Here is a 17,474-nt window from a genome sequence, read left to right as displayed (position 1 = left end):
GACCCATGGACTGAAGACATATCCACGGAAAGGCCTGCTGTTAGCCTGAGACTCTGGCCCCCTTACGCTGCCCACTCTGACACAAGGAACACTCCCAGGAGGCCTGGACAATCAAGAGGTCTCATCACTGCCCCCGGCAAGTGGTTGGTTTCCCAGGGTCCCTTCCACAGGAGGCTCCCCTCCTCCTGTGCATATGAATTTGAAAGCCTGGAGGGAGTTTTTCAACTGAGACACATCCCCATCCTGGCTCCTCTTGGGCATTGGAAAGTCTCCTGTCACTGCCTCTCCTCAGCACTGTCAGAGCCTGATAAGCATCCCCTAGAGCTAAAGCATCTGGAGTCCCTGCTGAAGGTGAGTCACTGCTGTGCTGATGCGCCCACTGAAGCCATTTTTTATTTCCTGGCTGAGTGTCCCTTCTGGGCTTGCCTTGCTGAGATGCCTTTTCGTCTTCCATTTGGTTGTCCCTGAGAAAACAAACTCCTCTAAGGTGTTGTCTGGCTGCAGCAAATCTGCTGTAGATGCCAAGTTAGGGGACAGAGCTACTATGGTCAGGTACAAGTACTTCAGGTCAAAGGGCAAACCGAGAGGTTACAGAGCCTACAGAGAAAGTCGACTCGTGCTTGTGCTTCTGGTTAAGTCACACACACCGAATATTTTTACTGCATATTCTTCCTGGCATTCATCATGCTGTGAAGATTATATCCATGACAGTGATATTCGTGGTCTGCTCTGCCATATGCTGCACCAACACACAAGCCCGGCCAGCGTTGTGACCAGCGTTTTCTTACAAAACTTGCTTTGCGTTGGCATGTCCTCCTGTACATCCCCACTCCATCTAAAGTGACTTCTTGTTGCAGCTGAACAGGTTTTCTCAGTAGTGAGATAGGCAAGGGATGGGAGTGTGGATGGCTTCTGATTTAGAACCTAGGTGGGTTTTCTGCTAAGGAAACAACACTTTATTTTTCTCCCTCTAAATGAGATTTTGGGAACCATTTGCTGTAGAGCTGAAGACATTCTCTTCTCCATCATTCTGCCTCTACTTCCATCCTTGCTGGACAATATATGCTCACAGCCTGCATCTCCTCAAGGCAATAGCCCTTCCTTGGGACTGACTTCAAATGAAGAGACTCATATGGATGTGAGCAAAAGGAACTGACCTTCAATCCCCTGATTTCCTTGAGGGGAAAAAGATGCACTAGAGGGTTTCCCACTGATTTAGTTAGAAGTTATTGGAGAAGGTTTTCTGGCAGTAGGTCCTGCCCTGCCTCATTAAATTCCGAGAGGTAACTGAAGACTTACCAAAGCTCTCTGGTAGTGGCAACAGCAGAGTCATCTTAAGGTACAAGAGATGGTGTGTTTATAGAATCATAACAGTAGATCAGGAGAACAGTGTAGGCTTTTCTTGAATGGAAATATTAAAAAAAGACATTTTCAAGCACAGAGAGGCTTGCCTCTTCCTGCCCTTTTGTCTGCAAAAAATATGTAAAATCTAAACTGCTTCCAGGAGCCTGAGATGGACTAAATCTGTCAAAGGATTGAGATGTCTCTCTGTGTACATGATCTTGCAGTGGCATATTTCTCATCTGCACTAATGCAGATCATAAAACAACTCTGACCATTATGTAAACCCAAGGGTTTACACACAGGAACGACCCTTTTTATCCCCATTTCCAGAATGTTCCCCAGTCAGGGAATGATTGACGTGTGTCTTGGATGCCTGTCCTGAGCTGTCTGTTGGGCTGCAGAATCTAAAGCAGTCATTGCTGATACAAGGATGGGCTGTGGTCCCTTCTCAAAGCGACTGGGAGAACTTCTGACAGGAAACTGTCTTTTCACAGTCACAGGTCACTCGGTGACAGAGCATGCATGACTTCTGCAAAACTCACCCTGAGTTCTTGGCATCTTGCCTTGCCTTCTCCTTTCTTGTTTCCACATTTGCTCTTCACCTCTTCTTTTCTTGAAGAAAAGGCAAGCAGAAGGGAAAGCAGCTCCTCGCTTGCTGACAGTCTGTCCCGACAAGCCTTGAAGTGCTGAATACTATGTGCTGCTCTCCAACCATCACGGTAGTGAAAAGACTCTCCCAAATTCAGGGGTATGTGGTGTTGTGAATTCAAGAGATGTCATGAACATGGCAGCCTCTTTGGTAAGGAAGCTGAGCCATGTGTGTCTGCCCCCACAGCAGACCCTGCTCACAGTGGGAAGATCTCTCCAGTGGGGGACATGTTTATATTGATGGAGTTCTCCAGCAGAATACATTTTCCTGACTTGCATTTGAGCTTTTGCTTGCAAGGGGCTGGAAGATGTGTGTGGAGAAACTTTGCAGTGTCTCTGCTAGCAAGCCAACTGCCAATTAGGGCTTTGGAAGGTTCCTGTATCATCATGCTCAGGAATGTCCTGAAGCAGTTCAACAGTTCACCTTCCTCAGCTGCAACCCTCTATGTAGTCTTTCCTGCTGGTGACAGCACTGCTTTGGAGAGATTCTGGATTCCTCTTAAAGAATTCTTGGCCACAACCCCCTGCCTTTCTCCTTGCCCTCAGTTTCTCTCCAGAAACTTTCCCCAGGAAACGCACAGCATAGATGGGAGTAGGAGGACGATGTGCACCGTGAGCCTATTCACCTCATTCTCACTCCTACTGTTCTCTGGGACCATCTTCTACCTGAACCTTTCCCCCCTAGCACAGTGGCATCCAGGGCAAGAGGAACTCCCTTTCCTCCCCTCCTCGAGACCTTGTGGGGGTCCTGCCCTCTCAGGGCTTTCCACAGCCCAGGCTGTGGGAGTGGCCACAGACCCCTTCTGTATATGTGCACCAAGGCCAAAAGGGCATTTCTGGGCAGAGGCTCAACAAAGCTGGGCCTGATGGCCAGGGACTCAGGAGGAGTCATGGATGCCTTCCTCACCTGCAAGTGACAGTGCCTGAAGGGGACCTACTGCACTACGTCCCACCCTCCCCTCCTTTGGGACTGGTAAAGACTCCCCATGTGCCCCATGCACCCCTAACTTCCCCAGAGAAACACCCTTCCTCCTGACTGTGTGTGTCTGGAGCGTCCAAAGAAGGAAGGACCACGCAGTGAGAGTTGACAATCATTGTGTTAACAACCACTGCACAACCATCCCCAAAAACCTTCTCCCAAAAACCACCCCTGGGCATCTTGGGAGAGGGTCTGCAGGGGAAAGAATGACACAGAGGTGTGGGCTGGGGTGCAGCAGAACTTTAATGAGTCAAAAGAGGGAAATGAGGTCGATCCAAGTGGAGGTCCCAGTACACAGAGAAGCAGGGCCAGATGAGTCTGCGCCCCATGGCTGTGGCAGAGATCCCACCAGGTGTCCATCTGCCTGCCCCACAGAGGGAGCAGGGCCAGCAGGTCTTCCCTAGGCTGGCTTTGTGGGGCTCCCAGCCCAGGGGAGCACAAGAGCACAAGGACACGGGAGGGAAAGGAGAGAGTGGCAGAGGGGAAAGGCAGGCTGGGCCGTGCTTTCGGAGAGCCCAGGCTGGCCCCGTCCTTTTGCAAGGGGTGCTGGGGTTGCTCAGCCCCTCGGAAAGCAACAAGCCGATGCTCCGTCCCCAGGCCGGTGCCAGCTTGTGGGTCCCTGGGGGCCTTCCCCAGGGCCATCGCCAGCAGCTTTAGCAGGGGAGGCAGCTCCTGCCGCAGTAGCGGCTGCCGAAGCCGGAGAGGCCAAAGCCCCCGGAGGAGATGGGCACTCCCTGAGAGCTGAGGATGCTGCCCACGGCAGCGGAGGTGGAGGATCCCACGGCGGTGTTCTGCGGGAAGGAGCTGAGGATGGGGCCGGGCAGGGTCACCACCACGGGGGAGGGCTGGATGACGACGGTGGAGTCCTGGCACTGCCTGACACAGGGCTCATTGCAGCTGTTGGCCAGCGGGGTGGGGCCGCAGGGCTGGCAGGGCAGGCAGGGGTTGTAGCAGGACATGTCTTGGGGCTGGAGGTGCACCTGGGAGAGAGGGCAGTGAGATGCAGAGCAAGGGAGATGGGTGAGGAGCAGCCTGTCCGCCCACCGTGATGCAAGCAAGGCACATGCTGGGTGGGGTGCTGAATGCTGCTCAGAGGAGGAGAGAAAGGAAGAGAAAGGGCTTCAGACTCACCTGATCCTTAAGGAGAAAGAGGTGAGAGAAGTGGATGAAAGACTGGGTATTTCGGCTGGCTTTTATACTGCTCCAGCACCACCCCAGGTGCTCAGTCATGCTACATACAGGCTGTAATTTTCCAACAGACTCTCTAATTGAAGACATCCCAGCCAATGGCACAGGCTTTGTTTTGGTTTTCCACAGTTCAATGCTTTCATATTGTGATTTATGCCTTGGCCATTTCCCTTTGAGTCTCCTTTCGAGTGATGAGATGAGAGACCCGAGGATTTTCAGGTCAGGAATGCATCATTGCTGGGCTGAAGACATGACCCAGTTGCTGGTTAGAAATCCAGTGGAGGCAAGTAACAACAGCCTGAGATTTTCCTGTGGGATTGTTTGTCACCCTGTTCAAAATAAGGGGTCCAGCATGCTCTGATAGTTACTGGTCTACTTTCCAGTGAGTGGGCTGCACTGCTCATTTTGAATCTCTTCCTCCTGATGCTCTTGCTTTTGGGACAAATCTGCCAGTCTGTTTTGCCATTTACTCTCTCTGAGCAATCTCTTGGGGTCCCCAACCAATGCCTTCAGCATATTAGGGTTATTTCTCTGTCCAATCCATGTGCAAACAACAACTTCACATATAGGCATGCATGTATATATGTTTTCTCACTTGTGTGTCTGTATTCATTCTTGTATCAAAATAATTTGTTTTCCCTAAAATCTGGATATATATGCATGCTTAAGTATGTGCATGCACACAGATATGCATGAGCACCTGTCTGTGTGTCCCTGCTATGTCTCCTCCTCACAAGGGGATGTGCTGGTCATGGCAGGTGTACTCTCCACTCCTCTGTACATGAGCACCACAGAGCAGCAGGTTCCACAGGCCAAAAGGAGGCCAGTGGCAGCTGAACAGCAATGGCACGGACCTGGCAGAGATCTGCCCTGGGCGCCGGCACTGAAACACAACCCCTGTCTCCTGAGCTCTCCTCTTCATGCTCTTTCAAAGCTCACAGTCTGCTACTGCAGATTAAAGAGCCTAGCAAGGACAGTTTCACACCAGCTTGGAAACTCAGTTTAATCCAGTGTATCAACATTCAAAGTGTCTTAGCATGACTGTCAGTCACCACTCTCTGCCTCTCCGGGTCAGGATACATCTTCTCCTCCCAGTGTTAAGGAGTTCAAAATGATGGGGTTAGCTTTATGTACAGGGAGAAAAGCCAGGAAATCTTGCCCACCTGGGCAGGGCACTCTGGAGTGAACCTGCTTCTGTTGCAGTGTTAACAGTGTCCGGGATGGGTCATAGGCCCCTTGTGTCCAAGTCAAAGCCATGGGCACCTCTGCAGCTGATTGACCTGACCCTAAGTTGGGCAGGGGCTGAGACCTTGAGTCACTACAAAACACGAGGACAGGTGACCTATTGTCACTGTACTTTGAGAGGAAGGACAGACTGTCTGGGCTGCAAAGGGAGAGCCAAACAGCTGACAACTCATTTGATCTTCAGCCACGCAGAGCTTTTATGTCCCACACTGAAATCCTATTCTGCCAGGAACTGCCTGGGAGGGAAGGATTGTCTGATTCATGGCCACACTCCCCAAATGCTGCTGCTATCCTACGAGGTGTGTCAGGGGAAGAACTCTTTCCCTCAGAGATTGTTGGCAGTGAATGGAAGGGCAGTGCAGGAGAGGGGGAAATGCTCTCCCTATTGAGAACTGCTTCTGCAAGAAGCTTCTCCTTTGCGTTTCACCTTGGACTGTTCCTCTCAGTAACCTTCTTCCTCTCTTCCAGCCAGGCTTTCCATGTCTCTAATCACTGCACAGTGGTGCTTGCTGGTGGGGAATTGGGTGTGCAACAGCAGAGACAAATTCTCTACCTGTGACTGAATCCCCTCTTGCCCCATTCCTTCATGTCCCCTGAACACTCCTGGGCACATTTCTGCCCACACCCCCTTCAGCTCGACACAGGTAAGAAACATTGTCTTTGGGCCGCTGAGAGGCTCCAACAGGCAGGCTCCCACTCTGCTGATTCCATTTCCAAGACACTTTATCCAGTCCCTGAGGTATGGAAATGGGAATCCCGTCACCTCTGGGTGTTACAGCCACTTAGATGTCCCAGGCTGGGTTGCACACATAGAGAGAGATCAGAGAGGAGAGGAAGCCGAGAAAGTGGGGAAATTTCTCCTCAAACCATGCAGTATGAAGAGGAAGAGAGCTGAAACCAGAAGCACAGCCCACCACCCTGAGGAGTGACTACCACTGGCTGTCAGAGTGAGCTGGGATAGAGGGAGAGAGAAGGACAGAGCAAGTTGCAACGGCAAGGACCAGCAGGAAGAAGAGACTTCCCCCGAAGCCTGAGGTGCCCTTGCAGAACTGCTTCACCACTCTGCAGGCTGAAGAAGAAAGTCCCGTCACACCAGGAGAGATGCTGGAGCTGAATAAGGCAGCCCGATCTGCCCCCCGTATAACAACCACTGCAACCAAGAAAACGCGACGGGTGATAGTAGTAGGCGACTCTCTTCTGAGAAGTACGGAGGCACCCATTTGCCGACCTGACACACTCTCTAGAGGGGTGTGCTGCTTACTGAGGGCTTGTATCAGGGACATCACCGAGAGGCTACCAAGCTTCGTACAGTTCACTGACTGTTATCTGCTGCTGCTGTTTCTTGTGGGCACCAGTGATACAGCCAGGAGCAGTCTGAGGAGTATCAAGAAGGATTACAGAGCCCTGAGAGCAGCAGTAAGGGACCCTCGAGCACAGGTAGTTTTTTCATCAATCCTGCTGGTCAAAGGGCGAGGGTTTGAAAGGGCCAGTTGAATCTGGAGAGTCAACAAATCGTTATGGGACTGGTGCCACAGCCAGGGGTTTGGCTACTTAGACCATGGGACTCGCTTTGAGAAACCTGGTCTACTGGGGACTGATGGGGTCCATCTGTCAGAGAAGGGGAAGAGCATCTTGCCGAGCTGGTGAAGAGGGCTTTAAACTAAAGTTGCCAGGGGAGGGGAACCTCAATCCATCCCACTCCTACCAGTCTGATGCCAGGGCCAGCAATAGATGCCCAGAGCCTGGAGAAGGATCACAGGTCAGCAGGAGAGCGCCTGAAGAGCGGCACAAAGGAACCCCAGCCAGTAAGACAGCTTCATTGGTGGCCCAACTTAAATGCCTCTATGCAAACGCACATAGCATGGGGAATAAACAAGAGGAGTTAGAGATGTGCGTACGCCTGCATGGCTACGATCTTATTGGCATCACAGAGACGTGGTGGGATGGCTCCTATGATTGGAGTGTCAGGATGGAGGGATACAGACTTTTTAGGAAGGACAGGCAGAGGAAACGAGGAGGGGGTGTCACCCTCTATGTCAATGACCAGCTGGCGTGCATGGAGCTCCACCTGGGGATGGATGAGGAGCTGACCGAAATCTTATGGGTCAGGATTAAAGGGAGGGCAGGGACAGGTGACATGAAAGTTGGGGTCCGCTACAGGCCAGCCGACCAGGAAGACTGAGCGGATGAGGCCCTCTATAGACAGATAGGAGCAGCCTCATGTTCACAAGCCCTGGTCCTCATGGGGGTCTTCAACCACCCTGATATCTGTTGGAGGGACAACATGGCAGGGCGTAAGCAATCCAAGAGGTTCCTGGAATGTGTCTATGATAACTTCCTTCTCCAAGTGACAGAGGAACCAACGAGGAGAGGTGCTGTGCTGGACCTTGTTCTCACCAACAAGGATGGGCTGGTGGGGAACATGAAGCTCCAGGGCAGCCTTGGCCGCAGTGACCATGAAATGGTGGAGTTCATGATCCTTAGGGCACTGAGGAGGACGCACAGCAAGCTCACTACCCTGGACTTCAGCAGAGCAGACTTTGGCCTCTTCAGGGATCTGCTTGGTAGAGTGCCATGGGACAAAGACCTGGAGGGAAGAGGGGCCCAAGAAAGCTGGTTAATATCCAAGGATCACCTCCTCCAAGCTCAGGAGCAGTGCATCCCAACAAAGAGGAAATCAGGCAAAAACGCCAGGAGGCCTGCGTGGATGAACAAGGAGCTCCTGGACAAACTCAAACACAAAAAGGAAGCCTACAGAGGATGGAAGCAAGGACAGGTATCCTGGGAGGAATACAGAGAAATTGTCTGAGCGGCCAGGGATCAGGTTAGAAAAGCTAAAGCCCTGATGGAATTAAATCTGGCCAGGGGTGTCAAGGGCAACAAGAAAAACTTCTATAGCTACATCGGGGATAAAAGGAAGACTAGGGAAAATGTGGGTCCTCTCCGGAACGAAATGGGAGACCTAATCCCTAGTTACCTGGGATACGGAGAAGGCTGAGGTACTCAATGACTTTTTTTCCTCAGTCTTCACTGGCAAGTGCTCGAGCCTCACTGCCCAAGCCGCAGAAGGCAAAGGTGGGAACTGGGAGAATGAAGAGCCACCCACTGTAGGAGAAGATCAGGTTCGAGACCATCTAAGGAGCCTGAAGGTGCACAAGTCCATGTGACCCGATGAGATTCATCCGCGAGTCCTGAAGGAGCTGGCGGATGAAGTTGCTAAGCCAGTATCCATCATATTTGAGAAGTCGTGGCAGTCCGGTGAAGTTCCTGCTGACTGGAAAAGGGGAAACATAGCCCCCATTTTTAAAAAAGGAAAAAAGAAAGACCCAGGGAACTACAGACCAGTCAGTCTCACCTCTGTGCCTGGGAAGATCATGGCACAGATCCTCCTGTAACCTATGCTAAGGCACATGGAAAATAAGGAGGTGATTGGTGACAGCCAGCATGGCTTCACCAAGGGCAAGTCCTGCCTGACCAACCTAGTGGCCTTCTATGATGGAGTGACTACATCACAGATGTCGTCTACCTGGACCTCTGTAAGGCCTTTGACACTGTCCCCCACAACATCCTTCTCTCTAAACTGGAGAGGTATGGATTTGATGGGTGGACTGTCTGGTGGATGAGGAATTGGTTGGATGGACACATCCAGAAGGTAGTGATCAACAGCTCAATGTCCAGATGGAGGTCGGTGACGAGTGGTGTCCTGCACGGGTCCGTATTGGGACCGGTACTGTTTAATATCTTCGTCAATGACATAGACAGTGGGATTGGGTGCACCCTTAGGTTTGCAGATGACACCAAGCTGAGTGGTGCGGCTGACGTGTCTGAGGGATGGGCTGCCATCCAGAGGGACCTGGACAAGCTCGAGAAGTCGGCCCGTGTGAACCTCATGAGGTTCAATAAGGCCAAGTGCAAGGTCCTGCACCTGGGTGGGGGCAACCCCCGGTATCAATACAGGCTGGGGGGTGAAGGGGATGGAGAGCAGCCCTGCCGAGAAGGACGTGGGGGTACTGGTGGATGAAAAGCTGGACGTGAGCCAGCAATGTGTGCTTGCAGCCCAGAAGGCAACCATATCCTGGACTGCATCAAAAGAAGTGTGGCCAGCAGGTTGATTCTGCCCCTCTGCTCTGGTGAGACCCCACTTGCAGTACTGCGTCCAGTTCTGGAACCCTCAGCACAAGAAGGACATAGACCTGTTGGAGTGGGTCCAGAGGAGGGCCACAAAAATGATCAAAGGGATGGAACGCCTCTCCTATGAAGAAAGGCTGAGAGAGTTGGGGTTGTTCAGCCTGGAGAAGACTTCAGGGAGACCTTGTTGTGGCCTTTCAGTACTTAAAAGGGGCTTATAAGAAAGATGGGGACAAACATTTTAGCAGGGCCTGTTGCGACAGGACAAGGGGGAATGGTTTTAAACTAAAAGAGGGTAGATTTAGACTAGATATAAGGAAGAAATTTTTCACAATGAGGGTGGTGAAACACTGGAAGAGGTTGCCCAGAGAGGTGGTAGATGCCCCATCCCTGGAAACATTCAAGGTCAAGTTGGATGGGGCTCTGAGCAACTTGATCTAGTTGCACATGTCCCTGCCCACGGCAGGGGGACTAGATGACTTTTAAAGGTCCCTTCCAATCCAAACTATTCTATGATTCTATGAAGTCCTTGTGCATGGGAACCTATAGGTATACAGCTGAGGACTGCAACACTTGGAGTACCTGGGATCCTTCCTGAAAAAAGAGTTGCAAGTGAGCCCACCAAGGTACCCCAAGATGGTGTCTCCTGGCATGGGACCTCTTCAGCACTTGAGTTCTCTCCTCAACACTGTTGCGTTCCTGCCCCAGAAGTCCTTGGGCCTCCCATTCCAGCATTTGGCAGGAACGTCTCTGGCACAAAGGGCATTTCAGAAATGAGGAAATGAAAAGGAGGCAATGAAGGAAACCAAATTACAAGCTGTGTGATTAGGAAGGGTATTCTCCATTTAAGATGAGTCTGTTGGAAAATTACTGCCTGTGCCGAGACAGTCTCAGGGCCTGTGGCGGTGCAGAAGCAGTATAAAAGTAAACCCAAAGCCTTGTTCACTCATCCATTTCTCTTGCCTTGCTCTCCTTGGGAACCAGGTAAGTCTGCAGGCCTTTCTGCTTCTCATCCTTCCCAGGCTGAGGTCTCACACCAATGGACACCTCAACCGATGCCTGCTCCATCATGCCACAGTAGGATGTGGAGGTCCTTGTCATAGAAGTAGGAAGGAGGGAGAAGGTCTAGCATGGAGAGAGGCTGGGGCTTGGCTAAGGTGTCACCTGAGCTATGCGGTAGATGGAGACCTCCCTGGGCTTGGTCGCTCTTGGCGGACGGGGAACTTTTGGGCTGAGGGGAAGGAGAAACACATCGGTATCCCTATAGAAACTCCAGCTGTCTTCCCAGCATGTGCCTTGGGTCACTCGGAGTGGGGCGACAGGCTGCTCCTCACCCATCTCCCTTGCTCTGCTTCCCCCTGCCCTCTCTCCCAGGCGCACCTCCAGCCCCAAGACATGTCCTGCTACAACCCGTGCCTGCCATGCCGACCCTGCGGCCCCACCCCGCTGGCCAACAGCTGCAATGAGCCCTGTGTCAGGCAGTGCCAGGACTCCACCGTCGTCATTGAGCCCCCTCCTGTGGTGGTGACCCTGCCCGGCCCCATCCTCAGCTCCTTCCCGCAGAACACCGCCGTGGGATCCTCCACCTCCGCTGCCGTGGGCAGCATCCTCAGCTCTCAGGGAGTGCCCATCTCCTCCGGGGGCTTTGGCCTCTCCGGCTTCGGCAGCCGCTACTGCGGCAGGAGCTGCCTCCCCTGCTAAAGCCGCTGGCGATGGCCCTGGGGAAGGCCCCCAGGGACCCACAAGCTGGCACCGGCCTGGGGACGGAGCATCGGCTTGTTGCTTTCCGAGGGGCTGAGCAACCCCAGCACCCCTTGCAAAAGGACGGGGCCAGCCTGGGCTCTCCAAAAGCACGGCCCATGCCTGCCTTTCCCCTCTGCCACTCTCTCCTTTCCCTCCCATGTCCTTGTGTTCTTGTGCTCCCCTGGGCTGGGAGCCCCACAGAGCCAGCCTAGGGAAGACCTGCTGGCCCTGCTCCCTCTGTGGGGCAGGCAGATGGACACCTGGTGGGATCTCTGCCACAGCCATGGGGCGCAGACTCCTTTCTGCCCTTGGTGTTCCCTGCACTGGGGCCTCCACTCGGATCAACATCATTTCCCTCTTTTGACTCATTAAAATTCTTCTGCATCCCAGCCCATGCCTCTGTGTCATCTTTTTCCGTGCAGACACTTTCCCAAAAAGCCCAGGCAGAGAGATGTTGCTCAGGGGTGTTTCTTGGAGGGGGTTGTTGGTAATGGCTGTGCACTGATTGTCAACAGAGGTTTGCATTGAGTATGCTCAGTCGTGAATTGGGTGTACCCTCTGGTTTCTAAACTTCTCTGATTTGTGTATCGGGATAGAATCACCCAATGTAGTTCAGTCACTATCAAAACTTTGTTGTGTACATCTTTTCTTTTTCCTCGGTAAGCTCCACATTGTGAAGCAAGTAGTCAGGAGGGGGAGGGATGAATGGGTTATTAACAAGGAAGAGGCTTACCTTCCCAGGAAAGCATAGCAGAACCTCTCTTAACCTCAGCATTGAGATTTAGAGTTTTGAGTGCGGAGAAGACCAGGTGGAAAATAAAATCATGAGAACAGTAAGGGAACATACTGCCACAGCAGTCCCAACAGCTAAGGTCCACAGGTCTTGTGGCCTTCTAGCTGGTGCAGCGATGCTTTTTGCAATCTTTTGTTTCCTTCCACAGAGCATTCAGGAGAGCTCCTGCACACTGACAGTCTCCTTGGCCAGGAAGCTGAGCCCCTCCTCCTCATTGCTGACCCTACCTCCGGTGGGCAGAGGCACAAAAAGGCAGTCTTGGGACCATAGGATCATAGCATAATCAAGTTGGAAGGACCTCCAGAAGTCATCAGGCCCAACCCCTTGCTCCAAGCTCAGTCAGCCATGAGCATCCAAGGAAGGTTACTGTACAAGCTCCCCAGGCAACCTGTTCCACTGCTTGACCCTCCTTTTGGTTAAAACCATTTTCCTCCATCTTTCAACATGAGCCCATTGTCTCTAGTCCTCCAACCACACACTACCACAGTGTTGAGCCTGGATCTGTCTTCTGGGGGACCTCACCATACCTGTTCCAAAGCTGCTCTTAGGTCTCCTACGAAAGTCTTCTCTTCACGCTCAGCAAGCCCTGTGCCCTCAGCCTCTCTTCCTTAACAAAGTGCTCCAGCTCCTCACTATGCTGGACACCCTCTGCTGAACTCACTCCACTCCATCAAGGTCCTTCTTGCATTACATCTGTCTTGTATTAGAGGAGTATTCTAGATGCCATCAGCAGTATTCTAGATGCCATATAGTCAATACCCTGTATCTCCTAGCTCAGGTCCTACTTATATGGCCCAGGATGCTGATGAAAGTCCTTGGTGTCCAGGAACAGTGCTGGAAGTTGCATTTGTTTTGATGGGGTTACCGCAAAAGCACCTTTCCCTGGCCCTGCTTTTGGGCTGCTGCTTCTCAGGGGCTGAAGGGTTCGTGGGGAGAAAAGGCTGGTAGCAATCAGCCCCTGCCATTCAGGGCTCTAGGTGGACATGCATCATCGTACCCAGCTGTGTCCTACAACAGTTCAGCAGCTCCCCTTCCTCAGCTGCAAGTCTTTCTGCAGTCTTTGCTGCTGGTCTCCACACTGCTTTGGAGAGATCCTTTGAAACATTCAGCCGACACCTGCTGCCCCTCTTCCTACCCTGGGTCTCTCCCTGCCTCCCTCTCCCCAGAAACTTTCCCAGGATGCCCAGGGGAGCACAAGAACACAAGGACACGGGAGGGGAAGGAGAGAGTGGCAGAGGGGAAAGGCAGGCATAGGCCGTGCTTTCAGAGAGCCCAGGCTGGCCCCGTCCTTTTGCAAGGGGTGCTGGGGTTGCTCAGCCCCTCGGAAAGCAACAAGCCGATGCTCCGTCCCCAGGCCGGTACCGTCCTGTGAGTTCCTGGGGGCCTTCCCCAGGGCCATCGCCAGCAGCTTTAGCAGGGGAGGCAGCTCCTGCCGCAGTAGCGGCTGCCGAAGCCGGAGAGGCCAAAGCCCCTGGAGGAGATGGGCACTCCCTGAGAGCTGAGGATGCTGCCCACGGCAGCGGAGGTGGAGGATCCCACGGCGGTGTTCTGCGGGAAGGAGCTGAGGATGGGGCCGGGCAGGGTCACCACCACAGGGGAGGGCTGGATGACGACGGTGGAGTCCTGGCACTGCCTGACACAGGGCTCATTGCAGCTGTTGGCCAGCGGGGTGGGGCCGCAGGGCTGGCAGGGCAGGCAGGGGTTGTAGCAGGACATGTCTTGGGGCTGAAGATGCATCTGGGAGAGAGGGCAGGGGGAAGCAGAGCAAGGGGGATGGGTGAGGAGCAGCCTGCCATGCCACCACAAGGGAGCCAAGGCATGAACTGCAGATGAGAGTTGGAGTCTGTGTAGGGAGGCCCACAGGCTTCTTCTTTCCCTCAGAAAAGGCCTGCGAAGAGCGAGCAAGCCCAGGGAGGTCCTCACCTCTCCAAAGCTCAGGAGATACCTCAGCCAAGCGCCAGCCTCCCTCCATGCCACAGCTTCTGCCCCCTTCCCTCTTGGCAAGCAGTTCCAAGACCCCACATGGGACAAAGGGGCACATATGGGCCGAGAATTCCCGTATGAAGAAGAGAAGGAGGAGAAAGGGCTTCAGACTCACCTTGTTCCCAAGGAGATGGAGGTGAGAGGAGTTGATAAGAGAGGTAGAAGGGCCTGCTTTTTTACTACTCCTGCATCGCCCTAGGCCCACAGTCATTGCACGCGGGCAGTAATTTTCCAACAGACTCACCTCCAAAGCAAAATATCCCACCTAATGGCACAGTTTGTGTTTTGGTTTCTGTCAACACTGATTTCATTTCCTCATTTCTCACATGCCCACTAGGCCATGGAGGCTCCTTTCAAGTACTGGGATGAGAAGCCCAAGGATTTCCTGTGCAGGAACACATCAGCACGGGCAGAACAAGTGGAGCCCCGTGGTTTTGGTTTCTTCCTCACTGCCAGAGGATTGTGTTGGGGCTCAGGACAGTGCCTTGTTCTTCCCACTCTCCTCACGCTTTGGCCACATGCTTTGGACCCTGACCAGGAAGAGTCACAATGGCCTGGCCAGCTTTACAAACACACTGACCATCCTGCGAAACCCCCGGAGGTGTGGGAGTGCTGGCAAGAAGGTCATGCTAAGAGCAGTAGCCATTAGGGCTTCCTGCAGCTGTGTACTTGGGTACAGCCCAGTGCTCAGAGGTTGTTTTCCCAGGGCTGAGATGGAACTGCCCTGGCTGGAGGGAAGTTCAGCCCTGTGTGGGACATGATTCTGCAGACAGCACGCACTCCTGGCTTGGCCTCACACCAAAAGGCTGACACATGGCCAATCCAAAATTAGACTGTGACTTGCCATGGGTAGGAGAGTCTATCCCAGGAAGCTTGCCTACTGAAGGCATTCCCTGGCTGTGCTGTGATGCGTCCCAGCTGCCTCCATGTCTGCAGGGCAGCGAAGTGCGTCGCCTCCTTGAGGTAGTCTGAGAGCTGGTTTTGTAGTCGGGGCCCTTCTGAGCATATGCCCTCCCTGAGCACCCCCAGGCACAAGGTACTGCAGGGTACTGCCAGCCCTCACTCCTTAGGGAGTTGGAGGAACTTTTCTTGCCTCCTCAATGGTGCTGGGTTGTGCTCCAAGCTGAGGAGGCCTTTGAGGCATGGAAGGGGAGACGTGCCCTAATGCTGGGAGAAGACATACCGTCTGAGAGCCAGGGATGAGTCCCAGCTGGTGGGGAGATCTTTTCTGCAACCCTTTCTTTCCCTCCGTGGAGTATTCAGGAGAGCTTCTCACTGCAGCCTGGTCTCATTGGCCAGGAAGATGAGGCCTGTGTGTCCATTCCCTTCCACCCTCCATGCCTCTCCCAAATGCTGACCCTGCCCCCGCGGGCAGATCTACCCAGACGAGGTCTGAGGGCTCTAAGATCATAGCACAATTTAATCCCCAGTCTGTACTGATGCAAGAGGTTCTTCCTTTCCAGGTGGAGGACTTGCCATTTGTCATTCTTGAATACCATGAGGCTCCTGTGGGCCCACTCCTCGAGTCGGTCTAGGTCCACCTGTACGGCAGCTCTGCCCTGGAGCACATCAGCTGGCTTGTATGGGTTGACTTTTCTGAGGCCCACCCACTGCTGGGAAGGCTCCCCCTTCTTCCTTCAAGTCTTTCAGAGGGCACAGCAACCTGGGAGACCTTGTAGGTGAAGACTGAGGGAGAGAAGGCATTGGCTGTCTCAGAAATAGTGTGGGCAGCAGGAGTAGGGAGGTGATCGTGCCCCTGTACTCAGCACTGGTGAGGCTGCACCTCGAATACTGTGTTCAGTTTTGGGCCCCTCACTACAAGAAGGACATGGAGGTGCTGGAGCATGTCCAGAGAAGGGCAACAAAGCTGGTGAAGGGTCTGGAGGTCTTATGAGGAGCGGCTGAGGGATCTGGGGTTGTTTAGTCTTGTGAAGAGGAGGCTGAGGGGAGACCTTATCACTTTCTACAACTACCTGAAAGGAGGTTGTTGCGTGGTGGGTTTTGGTCTCTTCTCCCAAGTAACAAGCGATAGGACGAGAGGAAATGGCCTCAAGTTGTGCCAAGGGAGGTTTAGATTGGACATTAGGAGAAATTTCTTTACTGAAAGAGTGGTCAGGCCTTGGAACAGGCTGCCCAGGGAAGTGGTTGAGTCACCATCCCTGCAAGTATTTAAAAGACGTGTAGATGAGGCGCTTAGGGACATGGTTTAGTGGGCATGGGGGTGTTGAGTTGATGGTTGGACTCGGTATTAGAGGTCTTTTCCAACCTTAAAGATTCTATGATTCTATGACTCCCCCCAACCTGCTCTCTGTCCACTTTCAGGAAATCAGCTGCCCCAGTCTGCAGTGGGCCCACATTTTCCTCCATCAATCTTCAGGTACTCTTGCAGGAGTGCATGTTGCTCTTGATGGTTTTCACCTGCTCCTCTGGATGCCCCTTGCAAGACTCACAGCTAGCTGAGCTTTACTTTAATATTCTTTACTCCTCTGTGTGAGCCTTTGTTGGACTCCGGTATGGCAGTACCTATCTCTAAAGAGCCGTGAGCTTGACACATTTCATGGCCGATGTGGTCTCAGCAGTGCTGAGCAGAAAAGAGGGATCACCTTCCTCGATCTGATAGCAGCCCTTTTCCTAATGCAGCCCAGGATGCTGTTGGATGCTGTTGCTGCAAGAGCACGGGGCTGCCTGATGGCGTCCACCAGGACCCATATTCTCTGCTGCAAATCTGTTTTGCAACCCATCGGCCCCAACCTGTAGTGATGCATGAGGTTCTTCCTCCCCCACTGCAGGACTTTGCATAAAGAGGTTTTTGCATTTTCCTTGGCTTAACCTCATGACATTCCTATCTGCCCATGTCTGCACCCTCTTGACGTCTCTCTAACAGCAGCACAGCTATTTGCTTTAATCATGCCCTCCTCCCCCAAGTGGTGCGTCGTCTGCACTCTTGCTGAGGGGGTAATCCTTCCAACCCTGCAGGTCATTAAAAAAGGGGTTAAACAATACTGGCCCTAGTCTGGATCCCTGCAGTGCACCAAGAGTGACTGGCCTCCACCTGGACTTTGTGCCACTCATCACAACCCTTGGAGACAAGCAGCCATGGCAGATTTCAATACCCTGCAATGCCCTCTTCCCCAGCCTGGGTTTCATCAGTTGGTCTGTAAGGATTGTCACAGGAGACAGCGTCAAAAGCCTTGTTTAGATGAGGTTAACAACATTTGCTGCACTTCCCTCACCCACCGGAGCCAGGCACGTCATCAAAGAAGGCTGTGAGGTTGGTCAGGTCTGCTTTCCCCTCCATAAATCCATGCTGACCACTCACAATCACCTTCTTGTGCATTCATCTTGGGAGAGGGTTTCCAGGATGATTTGCTCCATCACCTTTACAGAGATTGAGGTGAGACTGATGGGCCTGTCATTCCCTGG

Source organism: Calonectris borealis, chromosome 22 (genome assembly GCF_964195595.1).
Source record: "Calonectris borealis chromosome 22, bCalBor7.hap1.2, whole genome shotgun sequence".
NCBI classification, from domain to species: Eukaryota; Metazoa; Chordata; class Aves; order Procellariiformes; family Procellariidae; genus Calonectris; species Calonectris borealis.
This window is presented reverse-complemented; position numbering follows the sequence as displayed.